The 20,796-nt window shown below is 41.3% G+C and overlaps 1 protein-coding gene across 1 annotated transcript in view; it reads left to right on the forward strand.

The window, feature by feature from the left end:
- DISC1 (disrupted in schizophrenia 1) overlaps window positions 1-20,796 on the forward strand; it is a 204,052-nt gene that overhangs the window by 26,946 nt on the left and 156,310 nt on the right. The gene's annotated exons all lie outside the window — the stretch shown is intronic.

Raw genomic sequence — 20,796 nt, forward strand, 5'->3', positions numbered from 1 at the left:
TGCTCAGCTACTTCTAAGTGTAGGCAGCTGCTTGCTACTGAAATCTGTGGGAATGATGATAATGAAAAATGGAGTGTTAATTACCAGGGTAACCCCAGTGGGAAATACAGATCTGTCAGAACTGCTGTCCCCAGGCAGATTCTGTCCTCTGCAGTTTTGCACTTGTTTGTTGAGAAATATGCTGCTTGGGGTTCCTTTTTGGCAAAAGGGCTAACAAATGGTTAATCTTTACTGCCTTAACCTTGGCTATGGGGAGTTGCCAGGGCTCCTACTGTGCAAATTCAGCCCCAGCAGATGCTGTTTTAAAAATGATTTCCAGTCTTTCAGGCACGGGAGTTGTGCATGAGGAAGAGCGTATCCTGCATGCACAGGGCGCTATGAGGAACTTTAGAGACTGTAAGGCAAGAAGCTTGCCTTTCCGTGTCTCCCGCTCTTGTGACCTCTGTTCCCATGCCCTCGTCGTACAACGTTAGGATATCTCCTGGCAGTAACTCTTCTTCCCTCCACTTTGTGTTTTAGGAAGGTGCTTGGCAAGTGTCTTTTGTCTCCTCCCCAAGTTACAGGTTCTTCCTCTCCTGTGCCCTTCTTATGTATTTATTCAGCCAGCAGGCTTCATTAGCCTGTACTGCTGCTGTTTCTGCCTGTCACCTGGTGAGCAGGGGTTGAATTTGCTCCTCACCTGCTAATTGTGGTCCCCTGGGGGTGGTAGTGGATATTATCAGCCTGCTGCTGTGCTGCATTTCTGTGGTTGTAACTGTCCTCTGGGCTGCAGGCTTGGCACTGGTGCAAAATGGTCACTCTGCTGCCTCCCTGTAATCTGAAGTCAAGATGGGGGCATGATGACAAGGTGCATCTTCCTTGTCCCTTTCTCTCAATGAGTTAATTTTCATCAGACTGGAAAGCTATTGACCTTTTCTTACCAGGTAGTGTTTCCCTGCATTCCTTTATTTGCAGCAGCCCCGCAGGAGCCTGAGGAACAACAGAGTGTGGATGAAAGGAACTGGAGGTCAAGCCACTGTGCTCTTTAGTATGGGAAGGAGCCTTCACACAGTGTATCTGCTTGCATTAAAATTAGATGCTGGTGGTTTGAATCTGTGCCCTCTGGAAACTAGTATAAAGGATTTGGGTGGTGGCAGTGTGTGTTCGTGTGTTGTTTTTCTGCTGGCTGTGAATGGTTTGGGTTGGATTCTGCAAGGCCATCCTCAGCTCCTAACAAAGTTCCCTGTCCCTTCCTGAGGCTTCAGGCTTCTATGTGTGATTGCAGGAGAAGAATTCTGGCAGGAGGTGTAACGGGAAGAGGCTGGGTTAAACTTACCCTTTGCTGTCCTGGTTTATTGGGAGTGAGAGAGCAGCGCTGTACTTCTGGCTGGCTCTTTGCCTATACCTTTTGTCCTTGGGCTTGTCAGAGCTTCCCATTTTGGAAGAACAGTGGGATTGTTTGGGTTTTTTTTAAAAGCAAATATTTACATTGAACTGTATATTTTTTGCTTTCTCTTTTTCCCAAGAGATGGTGGAGGATGCATTAAACATCTGGCCTCAAGTACTCTACTTTTCTTCTAGCTTTCTTGCTTTTTGTTATTTCCCATCCTAACCTCTCACCTCAGATCACATTCCTTGAAACCTCTCTGCCCACTACCTGCAGCCATCGTCTTTTGTGCTTTCTGCCATACCTTCTGCTGCAGCTGGCAACATTTGCACCTTCTTAAACACTTGCATCACTGTTCCTTTCTTTCCTTCCTTCTTCTGTTTCTATTAGTCCCATGCGGTCACTCTTCCTGCCCCCAGTATCTCCAGGAAATTCCCAGGCTACCTTTAGTATTGTGAATGGAGCACCCATACTGAGGATTTGTGGGACATCTCCACTGACCTGGCTCCTGAAGCTCACACATATCTTTGTTTCTTCCTTTCCAAGTTGCTGCCTGGAGCTAAAGCTGCTGGTGGTCTGATTGCTTCCTTAGTCCCGATGTGACAGCAGGCGTGCTGGCAGCCTTCAGGTCTGGGGTTCAGCTGGAATTGCCCCTTGCTCTAACCACATTGGGTGAGCTTCACACCCTGCCCTGATGAGAGCTTCGTGGCCAGCCACCAGCAAGATTTTAATCCCGTTTCAATGCTTTTTGCCAGAATTTGATGAAATCTGTACTCGTTTCACAGCTAGGGCTCATTGTTAGTAGATTTAGGTAAATAAGCCAGTCTTGTTTATATGTGAAGAAAATAAAGCCAAGCTAGGAAAGGAGAAGAAACTGTAGTGCTAAAGGATGTCTTAATATCTAAATATCTTAATCCTTTCCTTGGAAAATAAGTAATTTAAGTCAGGTTAAGTATAAGGACAAATGGTGGTTTGTTTGGTTCCCAAAGGAAGATTTGTGAAACTGGATGGAGTGACCAGGAATGTCTGAATTGGACAAGAGATATTTTTGCTACTTATAAAATATTTTATTTTCAACTTTTTGGGAGTTCCATGTTAATTCTCTTGTCTAATAACAGTGGAGGAAGAAGGTGAATATAAATTAGAATGATGACAGTGCAAATTTAGCAGTGTCAGGGAGAACTTCTGTAGAATTTATTCGAAAAAATAAAGGCTTTTGATCATCAGTGAAGCTCAGTAACAGGGATATAACGTAGAAGACAGTAGTTGTACAGAGGGAAATATTCTATAGTTTTCTGAAAGAACAACATTCAGACTTTTGTTTAAAACTTTATGCAAATACTTTGTTGCATTTTTTTAATTATACTCTTTCATGTATTTGACACATTACCTATTGTACCTGATTGCACCTTCTGCTTAATCTGTTTAAAGTATTTCTGGAAAAGGTTATGGAAACTTAGCACAAGGGAATTGTGGTTGAGGGTTTATTTCTTCACGTTCTTCAAAGCATAATTGCATTAAGTATGGGATATCGCAGCCTGGTAATTCCTGGAGCCTGCTGAAGAGTTCCGTAGGATTTCCCGGTGCCAGAAGCATGTGCAGCGTTCCAGAGGCTGGCAGGCTGCCCCTGTAGGCCTTTCTCTCCATCCTTTGAAATGTTGAAACATCCAGTTGTCACTGCTGCAGGCAGGATCCTGTGCTGAATGGACCCGAGTCTGATCTAGTCTGGCAATTCTTGTCACTTCAAGACTCTCTTTGTTTATTCTGCTGGTGTAATATGCCCGTGTTTTGTTGTATGTACTTACGTGCTGCTGGATTGTGCTTGGAAAGGTATAAGGTATCATCTGTAAACTTTTCTTTCCAGTCCTTCATGGAAAAAAACCCCAAACACTTTTCTTCCACAATTTAGGCTCGTATAACCACTCCAGCCTGCAAATAGGCTGCACACCTGAGAATCCCACTGTCTTCAGTGGATATCAAATTCTTTAGATGATTAAATATGGATTTTTAAGCTTTCACCCCTTCAGGTAGGAGACAGCTGGCCAAGGGTGAATTTTATTTACACAGTAATGCATTTATTTGATGAAGTTTTCAAGTAAACATAAATAACATTCTCCAGAATGGGGGGGGGGGGGTTATATTGTATTGTGTTAATGCAGTTGCAGTTAAAGCATCCACATCTCAAGGGGCATTTGTCAAACACAGTGCTTTGTTAACCTAAAAGACTTCAAAAATGATATTTCCCGTCTGTTACTGAACAGCTAGAAAACAAAGATCTTTGAGACTAATTTTGTTTTCTTCTGGATGTGCTTCGCTGCAGTTGCTTGCAACCTAACACTGGTGCTGCCATCATTCACAGTGCTCCTCACTGAAGAAACCTACAATTCCATTATGGCTTTCTAAGGTCTTGATAGCATTGTTAGAGTATCTTTGAATAACTAGTTGAATTTGACACACTTAAGAAATGTGCCAGAGGGTAAACCAAACATCACTCCCATCCTTGCCTGTGGCAGTGAAGAGGTCTGTGAAGAGTGCCACCCCGTCCTTGTCCTTGGCCAGCTTCCAGCCTCCCCTTCCCTGTGGAAATGAAAAACCTACAAAAGGAGCTATATGTTACTACACTATGCCAGATCTTTTTTTTTTTAATGAAGCAATAATGCTTTGAAAGAGAGCTGTGTGGCTTCAGATATCTGTACTGTATCTCCTACAGTACTTACTGACAGGGTAGCCTGATTCTGTTATTAATGTTGATGATGTTAAAATTTCCATTAGCTTCCTTCTGGAGACAATTCAGGTAGTTAATGTTTATTTTGTATCTTATGGACAGAGTTGCAGCTGTCTCTGGTTAACTTTTTGTTTCTTTAACAGAAAGTTGTTTCTTCTTGATTTAATCTAAAGCTTGTTTAGGATGCACACAGTTTTTAGTTATATTCAGCTGGCACCTGGGAAATGTAGTAAAACCTAAGCAGCTTTGCAACAAATCCAGAAGCCCAGTGCTTACAATCGGAGAACTGATTGCACACTATGGTGAGGAAGGTCCTTGGGGTTTTTTTGCTTTTAGAGTCCAGTGTGTAAAAACTTTCTACTACTCTTCCCAGTAACTGCGAAATTTCTTCCAAACTTGTCTTGATGAAACAGAATCTGAATCGTATGTGCTAGTGTTCAATTTTTAATCTTTTGTTAATAATGGAAACTTGAGAGTACACTGAGTTGTATATGAATCTCTTTTGGATTAATGTAGTGAGATGAGGTGAACCTGATCATCTTCCTTCTTCTTCTCTTCCATTGTTGTGCAACACAACCCAGGCTTCCTTGGGTGATGAGGGTTGTGTGTCTGTGTAAGTTGGGTTGTTGCTCACTTAGCCTTAGGGTTTCAGCTCCGTCATTAAAGTGACCTAATGCTAACCTCTTTTTGCACACATTAATTTTGTATTTTACAACACACTGATGTTCGAAACGATAGTGATACTTTTTGGAGAAGTAGATAAAAGTTTTGATGAGAGAGAATGAATTATTATGCAGGAACAGGGAGATAAAAGAAAAAAGTACAACAGATTTTATTTTGGGTTTTTTTATGTTAGACTATGTGATCATATTTAATTCTTGCTATTTTAGCTGTAGGCAAGCTACTTCACTCTGCTTCAGATGAGCTGTCTGTAAAACGGGTGTATCATCACTTGCCATACCAGAGTCTTCAGAGTTTTAATTAAAGACTGTAAAGCCCTTTGAGCTTCTATCATGATTGGAGCTTCAGAGTTGTAAGGTGTTACTACCAATAATGCTGACATTTTAATTTTCATGTTTTTATGGAAAAGTTGTCCTTGTGTAATTTTGTGTATTATAATTGATGTACTTGTGAAAGCTGTAGAGCCTGTAGGTTAAGCTGTTCTCATTACACTGTATGGGCTGCAAGAAAATGACAGTAATGTTAGTTTGTTGTATCTTGGAAAAAAAATGAAGGACTTGAACTGCTTTTTCTTTTTTCCACCTATTGTGTAGATTGCAACAAAGTTATTTTCTGTAGTAGCAATTATTGGATGGAGTGACCTTTACCAATTTATGATATTGATGTAGTGGAAGGGACATTTTTCCACTTGACCTTTATGCAATGTGTCGGCTTGTCCTGTAGCACCAAGTGAATTGCAATTGACAGATTTGATGGAACACTAACTTGACAGGAGCTTATTGTTTGGAAGAAGATATGTGTTGAAATGTGGAGCCTCTAGTAAATAACATGCTAAAAGTTATTTGCATATCTTCCATCACTAAGGAACATCTTGCTTAGAAACGACCGCTGCCTAAATTGCAATTTGAAAACTGATTAACTGAGATTCTAGCAAAACAGTCATCAAACAGTGATATTTCAGAGTCAAATCTATTGTTTTAACTTTTTCCTCTTTTCGTTGTTCTGTAACCAAACAACAATGGTTTTCTATATTTTAACTTTGTTTCTTGTCTTAACACTTCTGTCCATAAAAGGAAGAGGAATAAAAGTCAAATAAACAATTTTCAGTATGTGATGAGGAAGACCTGTCTCCCAAGAGGATGGGAGGGGGTGTGTGTGTGTGTGTGTGTGTATATATCCCGACTAGAGGGATATATGTATGAGTAGTTTCTTTGGTTATTTGTTAATATATTAAAGCGGTAATGGTCAGATATAATTCTGGGAAGAGAGAAGTTCTGGGTGTGGGGAGGAACCGGGAGCTATGAGCATGCCTTAGGGTCAGGGTGGATAGTGTGAAGAGAACCATAAAGGAGGGCTAAACTGTCCCTGCTCCAGCTCGGAAGTGCAGAGGGCAGCTGCTCTTTAGATCTGTCAAAATAAAGCAGGGAGAGGATTGTGCTTTTTGAGGAGAAATTTGAAAGCAAAGAACAAAAAGCCTGTTATTTCAGGTGTCTTGTTATAATCCAGTATCTCTTTCTGCTCTGCTTGAAGATTCTGATACTTCCTGTAAGTAAAATAATTCCACTTACAAAATGGATAAGACAAAGTTGTAGTGGAACCCAAGATCTATCTGAGACTATTAAAGTAATGAATTATCATGGCTTTTTAAAACTATTGAGCAGCAGGATTGATAAAAGAGCAGCAAATACCATCTGTCTGATCTACATATTTTACCACGGTTCTTCTCAAGCTGTCCAGCTGAGGTAAAGTAAAAAGGAGCTGAATGGGTGTGGGAGGGGAAAGCAGCTATCTTCTGTTGCATTTGCAGGAGGTATTTGGAAGGAAAAAAAAAATTGTTTATAGAGGTTGCTGTTTAGACACATTAATGTAGTCCTTACTCGTTACTTCAAAGACATACTGCTCAAACAATATCAATAAAGGGGATGCTGCTGGACAGAATCAAGGTGGGAGGCTGGATAGAAATGTTTATTTTGCTACAGTAAAACCACTTATTAAAACTATGAGGTGGTGTGGGTATACTGGCATAGAGTGAAATTCATAGCAAGATTCACTACTGTAGCAATACTATTTAATTGTAACTCATGAAGAAGGTAGAGATTAATTATTGTGAAGCTGTATGCTAATAAACCATTTCTTGCAGTGTTTTCATTTGTAGTTAATGCATGCTACAGAAGAGGGTAGGCTTTAATGCCTTTTTTTTTTTTACGTGCTTGCAGGAGATGTGTAGAAAGCTCAGCTGCAGGGCTGGAAGCAGAACCCACATCTGGTGAGCTGCAATTCTAGGGCCTACAACAGGATCATACTTGAAAGACGTCCTGTCTTTTGTATGTGGGCTCACATTAAAATGGCAAATCCCTCATCCTTTCTGGAGCACCTGCTTTTCTGAACACCTTCTGGAGAGCGTGGCAATAGCCAAACCTCTCTCCCTGAGCTTCGTTTCTAGCAGGTGCTCCTGCCCTTGCCTCTGCAGGCCAAGTCCCATCAGAGTCCCACTCTGCTCCTCTTTCCACTACCCTCCTGGCTCTGATTCTCAGCTGGCTCTCAAGTCAGCACAGATACTGGTCTGGCAGTGTTTACTTCCAGCCTGAGGAGGCTCTGATGAGCAGGTGGAGAGGCTGCTGGAGGCAGTGAAACTTCATGGTCTCAGGCTGGAAGAAGGCGGTGTGGCTGTATTTAAAATTTTAAAGTCTAGTAGCCTGAAGCATGGAGACTGGTGAAGGTGCCTTGGCACTGCTGCACGGACATGCAAGAGGCTCTTCTGTGGATCTGCATGCTGGAGGAGGTCGGGCTTCTTTGCAGTGGCTGTCATTGGGTGGGCTCTGCTGTTCCTATGTGAACGCAATCCAACCGGGCCTCTGACTGCATTTGGTGGTCGATGGGATGTTGTCTCATTTGTAACTGCTTCGCTGAATGGGGACCCAAGTGGAGTTAAAGGGCTGTGGAACTTGCCTAAAGAGCCTTTTGGTCTTCTCTCCACTGACCTCTGCCGACATCCTCTTAAGCAGCCCTGTCCGCTGCGCTGTGTGCTTGGGGGGTAATTCTTATGCCTGAAACACTTTCAGGAGCTCTGTGCTGGGACAGTGGGGACAGCTGCAGAGCAAGGATGAAAAGAATATCATAAATGTGAAAAAAGTAAAGTGTGTGTATGAAAGGGAGGAAGGTGGGGGAACAATGATTTTAAATAAAAAAAGAAAAAAAAAAAAAAAGACTCCAGGATCCCTTTTGTTCAAATAGGAAAGAGGCTGGGCTTTATCTGCTTTTGAAATTAGAAAATTAGGAGGTGACTCCAAGAGGTAATACTCTTTTACAGGGAACAGAGTCCTGTAAAAGAACAAAAGGGCACTAACTTTTAAGAAAAGGTCAAATTATGAAAGGGGTAATACAAGATTTCTTATGCAAGAAGCAGTTCAGATTGTGTAATTACAGCAATCCTTTTATCTGAAGATCTCACACAGGTGTTAATTAAGCCTAATGAGGCCCCTATGGAGCAATTGTTACTATCTACATTTTTACAGACAGAGGACCTAGAAGCTGAAAGAAATGGGGTTATTCGTTTGAGGTTGTGTAATGCAGCACTGTAGAATTGGTGCTCATGAGAATAGGCAGAGTGTGACTTGAAGCCACCTGGCACAGCCATGGGCAGAACCATTTCCATGAAACAGTGCTGTATATCTCTATTGCTTTTTTTGCCTGAAAATGTAGGTATGTGTAAATGCATAAAAAGAAACTGGGGACTGAGAAAAGTTACTCTTTCTAGATGGGCTGTCTTGATTATGCCTGTAACTACTTCTGGTTTTTTTTCTTTAATTTTTTTCTAACATGCTTAAAATCTACAGGATCCTGTGACATTTTGGTTAACATTCAGTGTTTTGAGAGCCTTCTGGCAACAAGCAATGATGAAAATACACCTATGTTGGTGAGGTATTGTATGTTAATTCCTTTCATGTGTTCACTTCAGTCTTCTCAATGCAGAGCAGACGGATAGATTGTTTTGTGAGCTCCTTACAGGGAAATCAAACAACTCTTTACTATTGTTCTTCTTCCTAGAATACTCTTGAGCTGTTGATAATTCCACAAGAAGTTCTGTACAAATGCTGGTGGATGGGTGAGGGTGGGAAAACAAAGGATTTTGAGATACTCTTGGAACACTTTGTTTGTAGGACATTGGACTTTTGAGCGAGTCATCTAAGCGTTTCCTCTGTTTCTGACCATACTGCACATAGCGTGTGTGTGTGGCTGCCTGCCTTGTATTTGTTCTCCCTGCCCCCAGGCAAATCCAAGATTAAGCCTGTCAAAATTGCTGCCTTCGTTGTGTCTGGAAGGCTCCATAATTGCTTGAATGTGGTGGGTGCACTGACTCTACTGCTACCCTGATGTGTTGGCATAAATATAGAGAGGTGGTGCCTCTGAGTCGCCAGCTCTGCTTTGCACCCTATTGTCCTACCGTGTGGACTGGATCATTTATAAATGACTGTGCTGTGGTGGAAATCCGAGGTTTTTCAAGGCTTTGTTCCTCACACACAGAACACGCTTCAAGGGAGGTGTGTTGTATCTGCTCATCTTCCATAACAGAGGCTTGCAGGCTATGAAAGGGAAAATAACTCAGCAAACCAAAGTAATTTTTTGAATAAGAACCTGCTGGGCTGTTTTTTTTTGAGTTTTTAGATGGGTCTAAACGAACAGCAGTCTGTGAAAGTATATCACTTCAAGTATGGAGTTATTATCTGGGACCTTTGTTTGCTGGTAGGCAGCTGGTCTATGCTACTTGTGAAAACATAACCACTTGGCAACATTATGGTGGTAAGAATCGGTTTTGGAAGAGTTAGAAAATATTTAAAGGTAAAGACTGCTTGGGGCGGTTTGTCTTCCTTGGGTTTCTGTGCCAGTTAAGGGAAGGTCTTCTCATTTTCACACAGTGGAACAATTCATGGCAGTAAGTAGGTAGTGCGAGGGCTGTAACACGTGCGTAGGGAGCGGGAGAAGTCTTTGTTTCAGGGCAGTGCTTTGGCGGAAGGTAGTGCCTTGCAGTGCAATACGTTACACTGCTGCGAAGCTGCTGACATGAAGTATGCCTTGATAGCAGAGGAAGTGCCTCCTCTGAGGTTATTGCAGTGAGATGCGGCTTTGTTCCAGTTCAGTGTGAGAACCCGTTTCTGTAGAGGGGTTTACTTTGCACGGTGCTCTGAACCCCACAAACTTTCTGAATTTTTTACAGAATTTGGTGCCATTTTGGGAATGTCATGAATTATTGAATGTTTTGAAATTGGGGATCAATTGGACAAAGTATGCTTGACATACAGTTTCCAGGAAAAAAAAAAAAGGGTTTACAGCTTTCACATTTGATATTCTATAACTTTTTTGCCTTCCAGAGTTGCAGGATCCAACTACAGTTGTCACTGCCCAGAATTATTTAAATTGTTTTGTGTTTACCCCGTGTATGCTTTAGTACCAAAAGTAGTCTTGGGAAAGCAATGTTGAAGATGGTAGTTAGGAAACAGGCGAGAGCTCGGTGTTTGTATATGTAAGCCAAATAAACAGCATGTGTAGGTCAAATAGCTAAAAAGCTTTAGTCTGTTTTCATGTCTCTGTGCCCCACCAAAAGTTAACTTTATTCTAACCTTTGTTTACAGTCTGGAGCGTGGTGGGGGAAAAAGGAGTTTCGATGGAAGACTCTTGTGTAAATCTGGCAGTGTAATTCAAAGTCCAGCAGAAATCCAGGAGGAACCCAAATCACTTTTCGGAAAGAAAGGAGACCCAAGAAGCAGATGCTAGCTGAGGTGGAGGGTATGGGAAGGGAAGAGGATGAAAGGGTGGAGAAACAGGGTGTAAGGGTGCCTGTGAGTTGCCGAGGAGAGAGAGTTGGTTCGTGAGGCCAAGTTCAAAGGGAAGCGCAGGAAATAAGTCACCGGACATTAACAGTCAGCAACTATTCTGTGTTTAAATGATTTCCTTTGCTATTGAATTCAGATTCCTTGAGCTAGTGGAAATTACTGGATCTGACTAGATATAAGGAAGACAGTTTTTACGATGAGGGTGGTGAAACACTGGCACAGGTTGCCCAGAGAGGTGGTGGATGCCCCATACCTGGAAACATTCAAGGTCAGGTTGGACAGGGCTCTGAGCAACCTGATCTAGTTGAAGATGTCTCTGCTCATTGCAAGGGGGTTGGACTAGATGACCTTTAAAGGTCCCTTCCAACCCAAACCATTCTATGATTCTATGAAATTTTAAAATTTGTGAATTGATTTTGACTTATGGCAGGCAAAATAGTCTGAGAACAAATTACAAGTGTTGTAAACTGTTCTCTCTTATTGCTTGCTTTCTTAGAATGTGGCCTTTTCTGGATGAAGAACAACAGCGTAATTTCTGGGTGCTAGAACAGTGATGGATGGTGGAAATTGGAAATGTGGCTAGGCTGAACTAAGCTAGCATCTTTAGTAGTTTTTAAACAGTTTTTGGTTTTGCATCTACTGATCCAGAGTGGTTGGGAAGGGTATCAGCTTAATTTGAGGGTGAAGTTTTAATTCTTGAAGAGCACTGGGGATAAGGAAGGAACAGTGAAAGAGGAATTAGATGTATGTATCTGAGATTATGTAGAATACTAAATGTGAGAGTGGAGACCTGGAATACGAGAAGACATTGAGCACTATTGTGGGAGCTCATGAAGGGGAATGCAGAGAGCAAGAGAGGAAGAAAAAAGATGTTCTTTAACCAAAATTCTGGCATCCAGGTAGTCATCCATAATGAATGGATGTACTGTTTTCAGCTCAGTTACCACAAAGCCTTCCTTTATCTTCTCTCTCCCCTTTTGTTTCTAGAGCAAAGCTTCAAGTTTCCTTGTAGAGTTCCCCACTGCAGTGTTCAGATCAATTGGTTTGGGGTTGCGTGCATGTATTTATATTCTCTTTATAGTTCTCTGTGTGTAATATCCATTCTATAGGAAAGAATATTTGATACCTTTTCATCAGCATGCCTTGCCACAGAAGGAAGATAATGTTGTCTAATTGCATTTTGGTTTTGGTGGTGCTGATCTGTAGCTGGTGGCTTAAGCAGAACTGCAGGCAGATTTCTTCGCATATTACAGTCCTTGGGGAACATCGCACCATTTAATATACGCCAAACTTTAAAATCTGTGCTAGTTTCTTTCAAACTTCAACTTAAAGCAACTCTACACTACTCACTGGTGTTTCTTAGCCTAGATTTTGTGCTGCTTTGTTGTGCATTTTTACAGCATGGCTTTTAAAAGTATGAAGATAAACCTTTGAGGAACACTTCTTTATGTTATCTATACTAGTTTTGGACTTCTATCACAAAAAAAAAAATCTTTCAAATGGTGTGCTTTAGGATGGTATTTTTAATATATTCAGGTTAGGCAATAACAAAGGAGCCTTTTCTCTGTTTGACAGCTGGAACAAAGCACTTTAGATTCACAATATGTGCTTAAATAGAGCCTGGTACAAAAAAATCCCAACATAATCTGACTGTGTCTCTAGTCATAAAATCCTTGATATGAAAACCCAGCTATAGTCCATCAGATTTTTTAATTTCTTGTTAGAACATTTAGAACTTGCTTTATAAAAATGACCAGTATCTCACAATATAATGCAATTAGTTGTAGAGTATTGCATTGTTTCACTGTTAATTGACTGGCCTGTCTTCTAATCAACCCATGGCATTTATTCAGAGGCGGTGAGGAAAGGCAGATGTTGGCTTAGAGATTCCTGGAGCAAGGAAAGGGACATAGTGAACTGGGATTGAATTGTCCTCAGTCGACATTAATATATAGTTGACAGTTGTTCATGTATGTGAACTGTGCTGATTGGAAACCTTTACCAAAGCTCTTCCTCTACCATCTCCAACAAAAAAAGGAGCTGTATTGCAAGCCAAGGAGCTTTGCATTGATTTCTGCTAGCTTCCTTGTCTAGAGGGATCTTTTTAAGAGTAGAATTTCATCCAGAATAGGGATCTGTGCTATTGTGCTGCATAGCCTTACTTTTTAAAAAATGCAGATTCAGCCTGGAATCAGCGGTACATGTTTTTCTTTTATTTCTGTACAATTTCATATGTAGTGACAGTACTGTCAGTACTGCTTACAAAATAATGTTGGTATCAAATAAAGTGCACCAGCCATCAGCTTGTTTTTTCCTTTAACGTCTCTTTGGATGTTATTGTAAATTATTTTTACTGTAAAGTCATATTGGAAATGTAGGCATCTCAGTGGTTTCATTGGAAGTTTGATGTTTATGAAAGAATATGAAAAGCAAACAGTCAACAGGACACTGTTTATTTTGTATTGTGACTTGACTGAAACGGAAATGATGTTTCCAAAAATGCATTTGCATTAAAACCCTTGTGCTGTTCAAAGGAATTTACAAATGCAGCAAATCTGAAGATAAGGACTATAGGGGATAGACACTGTATAGAACTGTACCTTTACTCTAGTGCAATTACAAAGATGAGTAACGGGTTGCCACATACAGAAAACTGTCCACTATTTCAGCAACTGTTATGCATGTCAGGCACTTTAAAAAATGTAATTACTCCAGCATCTAGAAAACTATGGAAGTGGCTAGTTTATGCTGTAATGTAAAATACTTATGAAACTCTTACTATTAAAAACTTTGCTATTAAAAATACTGTAAGAACTTTTTTCAGAAAAAAAGTTTTTCAGAAGCGTCAGATTAAGAGCAGTGGAGATTAAGCTGCATCTGGTACGCTGAAATTATTGTACATCATTTTCACCCATATTGTATGTCTGATGCTTTGTCCTCTCCATTTGTCTTTTCGGCTGGGGTTTTTTTTTTTTTTTTTTTTTTTGCTGTTGTCTGAGCCTAGTATGATTGGAGCCTTTCTTGGAGACTTCTCTGTGAGGTGATAGTGGCAAATAATAACTACTTTGCTTGCGGGATAGTCATGTTACAGGAAATTGTGATGTAGGTTTATCCAGATAGTGCTGATGTGTCTTAAACTGAGTCCAGAAAGAACAGCTGTGAGGATAGTTCAGCCTACATTATTGCCAGGTGATAATGAGAAAGAAATACGGGAAAGCAAAATTTTTCTAACGCTGGCCAAGTAACTTACGAGATTAATCACCCAAGTCAGGACTCTGACATTTCCCGCTGGGCTCTCACCCCCCTCCTTTCCCAGAGGCGTGCTGGAAAAACCTTTCTGGCTTTGTGGCTTCTTGCTAATCTTCCTGCTGATGTTGAAAGTAACTGTGCCTACACCCTCACAAAACCCACTGAGTCCTACGGCTTGTGCCTGTAAATCACCGCTCCGTTTAACTGTTATTACTAAGAGACAGAGAATGTTACAGATCTGAGTGGCAATCTGTCAGTGGTGTTGCTGCTATGGATGTTCTACAAAATAGGGGCACTGGTCAAAATTTATGCTGAAAGTCTACACTAGGCTTGTACCAGTGCCCTTCTGGGAAGGTGTTTCATGTACAGCATAGAATTTTCAGTGTTATGATGTAAACTGTAGGTGGGGAAACTTGGTGTTGTGCTTTGGGGGAAGCATCAGTGAAACTTCTCAGAAGTTATCTTTTTGTTCAAAACCTAAATGAATGCTCTTAAATTCAATATGAATTAGAGGGGAAAAATCAATATCTGCTAGTGTGTCAAACTTCTTTTTATAAGGAGCATAACAGCTGAAATGTTTTTGTTCTTGTATTTTTTTAAAGCTTTCAGACTTCCCAACTCTGCTGCAATAGTGACATTCAGCACATTAAATTCTGAAATGTTATATATGTTTTAAGGATGCAGCAATTTCCTGGCTTGTAACTGGTATGGACTGATTGGGGGGGGGGGGGGAAATGCAGAGCTTGCTGGGAGGCAGAGAAGTCTGCTTGAGCAGTCTATTTGTTCTTGTATTTTTTTAAAGCTTTCAGACTTCCCAACTCTGCTGCAATAGTGACATTCAGCACATTAAATTCTGAAATGTTATATATGTTTTAAGGATGCAGCAATTTCCTGGCTTGTAACTGGTATGGACTGATTGGGGGGGGGGGGGGAAATGCAGAGCTTGCTGGGAGGCAGAGAAGTCTGCTTGAGCAGTCCTTGTAAGAAATCCAGATACTGTTCTCTGTTGCTTCTCTTGCAGGCGCTATTTCAAGTACCAGCTTTCCTTCCCTTTCCTCCCCCACCCGATTTATGTATACTGGTCTCTCGTTGCTAGGAAAGAAAAAGGAATGGAGAGACGGTAGACAGCTGATGTTGCCTGCAGCAGGAGAAGCTTGCGGCATCAAATGTGACATCAGGTCATCGCTGTGCATTTTCGCTACTCTGATGCCTTGAGTCTGGCTGGGAATGCTGGAGACCTGTTCTCTTGTACTCTTCAGGTTACTATTTTTTTAGCTTCAGTCAGCACCAGAATTGGAGGCAAACATTGATCTAGCATCTCAGTGGTGTAAAGGAGGAACTAGAAGGGTTTGTTACCTGTACTAAGAGTGCCAAATAACTGAGGAATATACACAAAACAAAGAATTATGGAGTTGTAGCACTCTCTACGGATTTTGGCCCTCCTGCTTTGAGGTCATTTCTGTAGCAGTTGCTTCCGACTCCAAAGGATGTTCAGCAGTCAGGAGTTTGATTTGCTCAGCTGTTCCTCAAGGTTGTCTTGATAGCTCAGGAGCACAGCTGGAGTATTGAATTTCACAAAGTTGCCTTTTTGGTTGGAGTGGAAAAAATTAAGTGGTGGGTAAGCGGGGTAATTTCATTTGCATTTTGCTCTAGCAGCCATTATGCTCTAGCCTTTTATGAACTGAACGCGAACGTTTGGCTGTGGTACCTAGGGGCTTATAGCCTTGTCTGGAAAGCTTTAGCCTCTGCTTACTGGCCTTTCCAGGAGTACTTTTTTCACTGACTGCTGGAAGTATTCCAAGGACCCTGGCCCAAATAGCATTTTAGTTCAGATTCGGTGTGCAAGCCTTTGGAGGGAATCTCCCAATTGTCCCGATTACCGTACTTTGCTTTGCATTGTAGAGCAGTCTCGGAGTGCATGGACTGGTTTTCTTTCAGGTGGAACAAAGTCTGAAGATGTGCTCTAGAGGTGTACCCGAGAGGCTCCAACTACTAACTGGCCTTTGGTCCACAGGGCTACACTAAACCTAGTCTGAAGTAAGACCCTCTGAACTGCAGTTGTTGGTTGCTCAGTGCTGGAACTGTTTTGCTCTGCAGATGTGCTCCTGTTAGTCCACATAGTCGGAAGGGTAGGCATAGCTCTGGGGTACAGCTGCTGCTCCTGTCACTCCAACAGGCTCTTCCAGTGTCTGTCCCCAGCCCCATGCCTTTTTGGAGCCAGCCTTGCCCCGGGTGTGTGGTTTGACTCCGTGCTGCATTTATTTTGTTGGTTTCCGTATGCAGGGCTGAATGGAAGGTAGAAAAGGTTTTGCTCTGCACCAGTGACCAGACAGCACGTGGTAGGGGCTGGCTGTTCAACTATCCAAATGTAATCTGAAGCTCTTTTACACGTATCCGGTGTGTTAGGACTTGCAAGGAATTGAGTATCTTCTGTTGTGTATCTGTTTGGTACTGTTAAATGGTTAATTATCCTTAAATTAAGAGCACGTGCATACTCCAGTTGCTTGTAATGCCTTCATTTCTGATCACAGTATGTGTCTTCACATGTCCTATTTGGATATTAATTGGTCTGCATGTTCTCCTGCAAGGAATTTTGTAGGAGGCCAGTGCTAGTAATTGGGCTGTAGACACCTTGCTTGCTAGTCTGTGCTCCAGCTGCATTTCAGTCACGTATTCAAGCTCTGCATTAGACTCCTCACTTTCTAGCCTTTGTAGATTGCTTTAGCTAAAGTAAGTCTCTCTGTCCTGGAAAATGAGTGGTGCAATTTGAACGTGATGATGCCTAAGTTATTAATGTGCAGGGAAAGTGAAGAAGGAATGTTTTGTTTTATTTACAGTTTAAAAAAGGAAACACCTAATAAAGATCATCAGACTTTAGATTTAAAATTACCAAATGGGGTATGTGTTTATATAATTCATAATTCCATTTTGAAATTCTCTGTCATAGTATATTTTGGAGACCAAAAGCATAGATAGCCTGAGGAAAGAAGTTTCTGGTGGATAGATGTCTACCTGTTGGTGACTTTTCCCCCCCTCTTTTCCTGATCCTAGGAATAGTGCCTTGCTCAAGAAGTCTTTCAGCTGACAAACATTAGAGGTTCAGGAGCAATATCAAGGTAAAGGGGCACTTTGCACCCTGGTTCTTAGTCTCCTCTCTAAAGGCCTGCCGCTGTGTGTGGTTGGAGACAGACTGCTAGAAGAGGAGTCTTTGGATCTGAACCTGGGACTTCTTTAGTTCTTACAAAATAGGTAACAATATCTTTCATGCTGAGTATACAAAAACACTTCAGTCATCTTGGAAGCTTTAAGTTTTTAAGAAAGTGAATGCTGGGGAGGTTACCTGGCTCTGGAAGTATCTAGCAGGTAAGAAAATGATTTTAGGGCTGCAGTGTGTGATTTGTGCATGTAAACCCTGCACAAATCCTGGTTTAGATCCTTCAGATTTTTGGGGGAAGGAGGGAAATAGGGAGGGGGTTCTTTACAGGATTGTGGGGCAGGATCAAATGGCCTTCTCTAGAAGAAACATTTCCTTAATGTCCAGCAATTTGTAGAATAGCACGACTGATCATCTGCCCACCTATCAGCAAAGAACAGACATAAATAAACATAAATATATGCAGTATGTAGCAAATGAGGTTCTACCCTTACTGTGAAGATTTTCTTAAATGTTTTTTAAATGATGATAAATAGTTCTGATAAAGTGAACCTTCTCTTCAGGGGAATAAAACCAAGATCAGAATATGTAAAAAGTAGAGAGGTAGCCAGATATTCTCATAAGGTCAATTAAAAATTACAGAAATTGCTTCCTTTGCTCCAAGCTGTTCCAAAACATGATCTTTGGAGACAGTGCAGTTCTCCGACTGCTATCTGTTTAATTGAGAACAGCAGTTAGTCAGCATCTTCCAGGCCTGTACCTTGGGTTGGCTTTAAATTGAGTGGGATGTCTGAAGTGTACCAGGCAGTAACGGGCTGGGATGGAGGGTAATTTAAGGGTTGACTTTTGCTGTTTGCACTGAAGTAGAAGCTTCATCTAGGGTATCCATAGGACTGCAGCAAGGCAGCAAGCTAGCAACAGAATACAGTGAAATAAAAGGCTGGTAGAGAGAATTAAGCCTTATTGCAAATTCTTGTCTGTAAAACAGTATGTATTGAATACGTTAAAGTTCCTTCATTTAAGAACTTCATCAAATGGAGGGATTGCTTTTTTGCATGTAAGCTGTGTGTTAAATGACTTATTTTGAGGTAGACTGTGGGACAGAGGAACAAAGTATTAAGTCTTTGTGTGTGATGGAGGTATCTGAGTGCGTGTGGTTTCTTTTGGTGTCTCAGTCCATCAGTGAGCTCTGGGATCCTGTGAAGGTCTTTCTGTGTTGAAATAATGTGCTTAAAAGACTAAAATGAAGGTAAAAGAAAGTGGTGTCCTTGAGTCTGATGGCTTACGAATAGCAAAGGCCTTCTGTGTCTGCTTCTTGGCTGGAAAATCCTAGAAAATATGGTGGGAAGGGATCTCAGGAGAACACATTTGATCTTGCTGGCCTTGACCTTAAAAACTATGCCAGAGCTATTCCTGAGAGCTGTTTGTCTGACCTGAAAACCAACACTGGTGGAGGTTTCCTGGCTGTCCCAAGCAGTTAGTGCTTTACTATATCTAATGTTTTTCCTCATCTCCTTTGCTGCAACTCAGGTTTGTTACTGGAGGCTCAAGTGCTGAGGAGAGGTGAAAAGCATTGTATTACCGCTTTCTTTGCAGCTTCCTGGTGTGTAATAGTACTGGAAGTTACTCCCCTCAGTCTTTATCTCCACTAGATCAAGGAACCCTGCTTATTGCTGTCTTTTTCACATGTCCTGTTTGCTAGACTTGTCATCGTTTCCATTACTTCTGCTTAATCCAGATCTCTCTTGAGCTGCAGCGCTGAAAGCTGGACTGAGATAAGCCTTATTTGCATGGTTCCCTGCTCTGCAGCTGGCACTGAGGTGCCTTGGTCTTTCCATGCACTGAAGACACGGCCAGGTCAAACCGAGGGGTCTACTTTCCGGGAGAGGAGCCTAAAGCTGAGTGCTGCAGTGTTCAGCTCAATGGTGGTGGAGTCATAGTACTTATAAAATGCCAGCGAAACAATTATTTAGAAATGTCTGTTAGTAGAAACTAATTGAATTCTGTGTAGACTGGAGTATATAAAGCAGGACACAGCCAAGAATTAATGAGAGAGAATGAATTGGCACGTGGATCCCTTCATCTGTTTTCCTTCTCAGAATAGCCTGTTTCTAGGGCCAGAATGGGTAGGAGTAGAACGATGAAACAACTGGACATACAAACACAGTGTGAGCATAATTATGTTGAAGAACAATGACAACATCGTTGAATGGCTGTAGAGGGTTGCCACAACTCCCGCTCAGGTAACACAGGGATCCCAGTGGTGAATGGTTTGAGTAAAAGGAGGTGTTTCCATGTGTTCTGGCGTTCAGTGGTCATTGGTCACAATCCAACCCTTACTTTTCTGTTTGTAACAGTGATATTTTGGTGGCTGTGTTTGAAATTCCACATGAAATGCGAATACTGATATGTTTTTCTGGTCAAAGTATGGGCTCAGAAGTCTCATCGGGGCCCAAATTCTGGTTTCCTTGTGGTGATAGGGATAGGCTGAAGCTGTTCAGCTGTGGTCCCTGTGAGAGACACCGTTGATGTGGTTCACCTCCACTGCTGAAAAAGTGTTTTTCCTTTGCAGGAAGAGTATGCACACATGTACATGTGGTTGTTGGGGCAAGGCCTGAACCCTGCAGTAACTTGGCTGGTGATCATTTCAGCTAGAGCCTTCTGGCAGTGTTTTGCACCCTAATAATAATAACAACAACAACATGAGTTTAACTACCCTGGAACGGTCTGCTGGCCTAGGGAGAAGATCTAGTCTCATTAGTACATTCTGTGTCTTTATTCCACCCCATCGGCACAGGAGTGGAAGGGAGATCAATACTAATGATAGATTACTGTAAAAATGGATCATTTCACTAAACCAGCAAATGTAAACAACCCCTCTTCTTAAAACCCCTTTGAGGATAAAGAAAGAAAATAAGCAGTAAAAAGCATGCGCAGATGGATGTTATTCTGATAGTAACACGTTGTATTGAAAATGTTAGAAGGGAAGGAATGCTAATCACGCAAAATTGTAGGCAGCGGGGTCATGAGGAAAGTACTGAATTGTAAAGGTTTTCCATTTGTGGGCTAGCTGAAAACTCTCTGATTTGACTAATGTATCATCAAAGGTGTTCTGGCTTGGACCAGTCAGGCTTGTTATCTGTCATGTATGTGATTTTGCTAGTATACTGGCACTAGAGAGAACAGAGAATATACGTACCAGAAATAATAATTTGTATTTGGAACTATGTTCCTTTGTTTTCTACACAGGGAAAGAAAACAAAAGTAAGAGCTAACTTATATAGAGAAGTGTTTACTCTAAGAAATTTATAGATTTATGATAGAGTCAAATCACTCTTAAGGACCACTGTTATTTTTATTTAAAGTTGAAAGTAAATCTTTTTGTTGGATGATAAAGTAAGCATAATTCAGGAGAGTCTGGAATGAGATAATTGTTTAATTGCTATAAATGCTATATTTCAGCATTTTCTGCTGAAATATATTGCTGAGATATCATATGTGATTCTTCAGTTCTTGATCTAATAACAATGCAATTTTTTAAAAGGTCAGACTTTAAATGTATAACTGCCATCTAAGATTGTTTTAAAACTGGAGCAGTGAAGAGTAGGAGTTTTCTTAGAGTCGAATTCAGAGCTGTTACTCTAGGAAAAGAACACAGATGATAACTTTGAGCCAATTCTTTGGAGCCTTACCAAATTAAAACTCTGTGAAAGTGCTGGGAAGCCTGCAGTTTTGTCCTTGTCATAGAAGAAAGTAGCTTAGCATCCTGGTTATCTGATGTTTTCCATTG

The sequence above is a fragment of the Aptenodytes forsteri genome, unplaced genomic scaffold (genome assembly GCF_000699145.1).
Source record: "Aptenodytes forsteri isolate BGI_AS27 unplaced genomic scaffold, ASM69914v1 Scaffold132, whole genome shotgun sequence".
In the NCBI taxonomy this organism is placed as follows: domain Eukaryota; kingdom Metazoa; phylum Chordata; class Aves; order Sphenisciformes; family Spheniscidae; genus Aptenodytes; species Aptenodytes forsteri.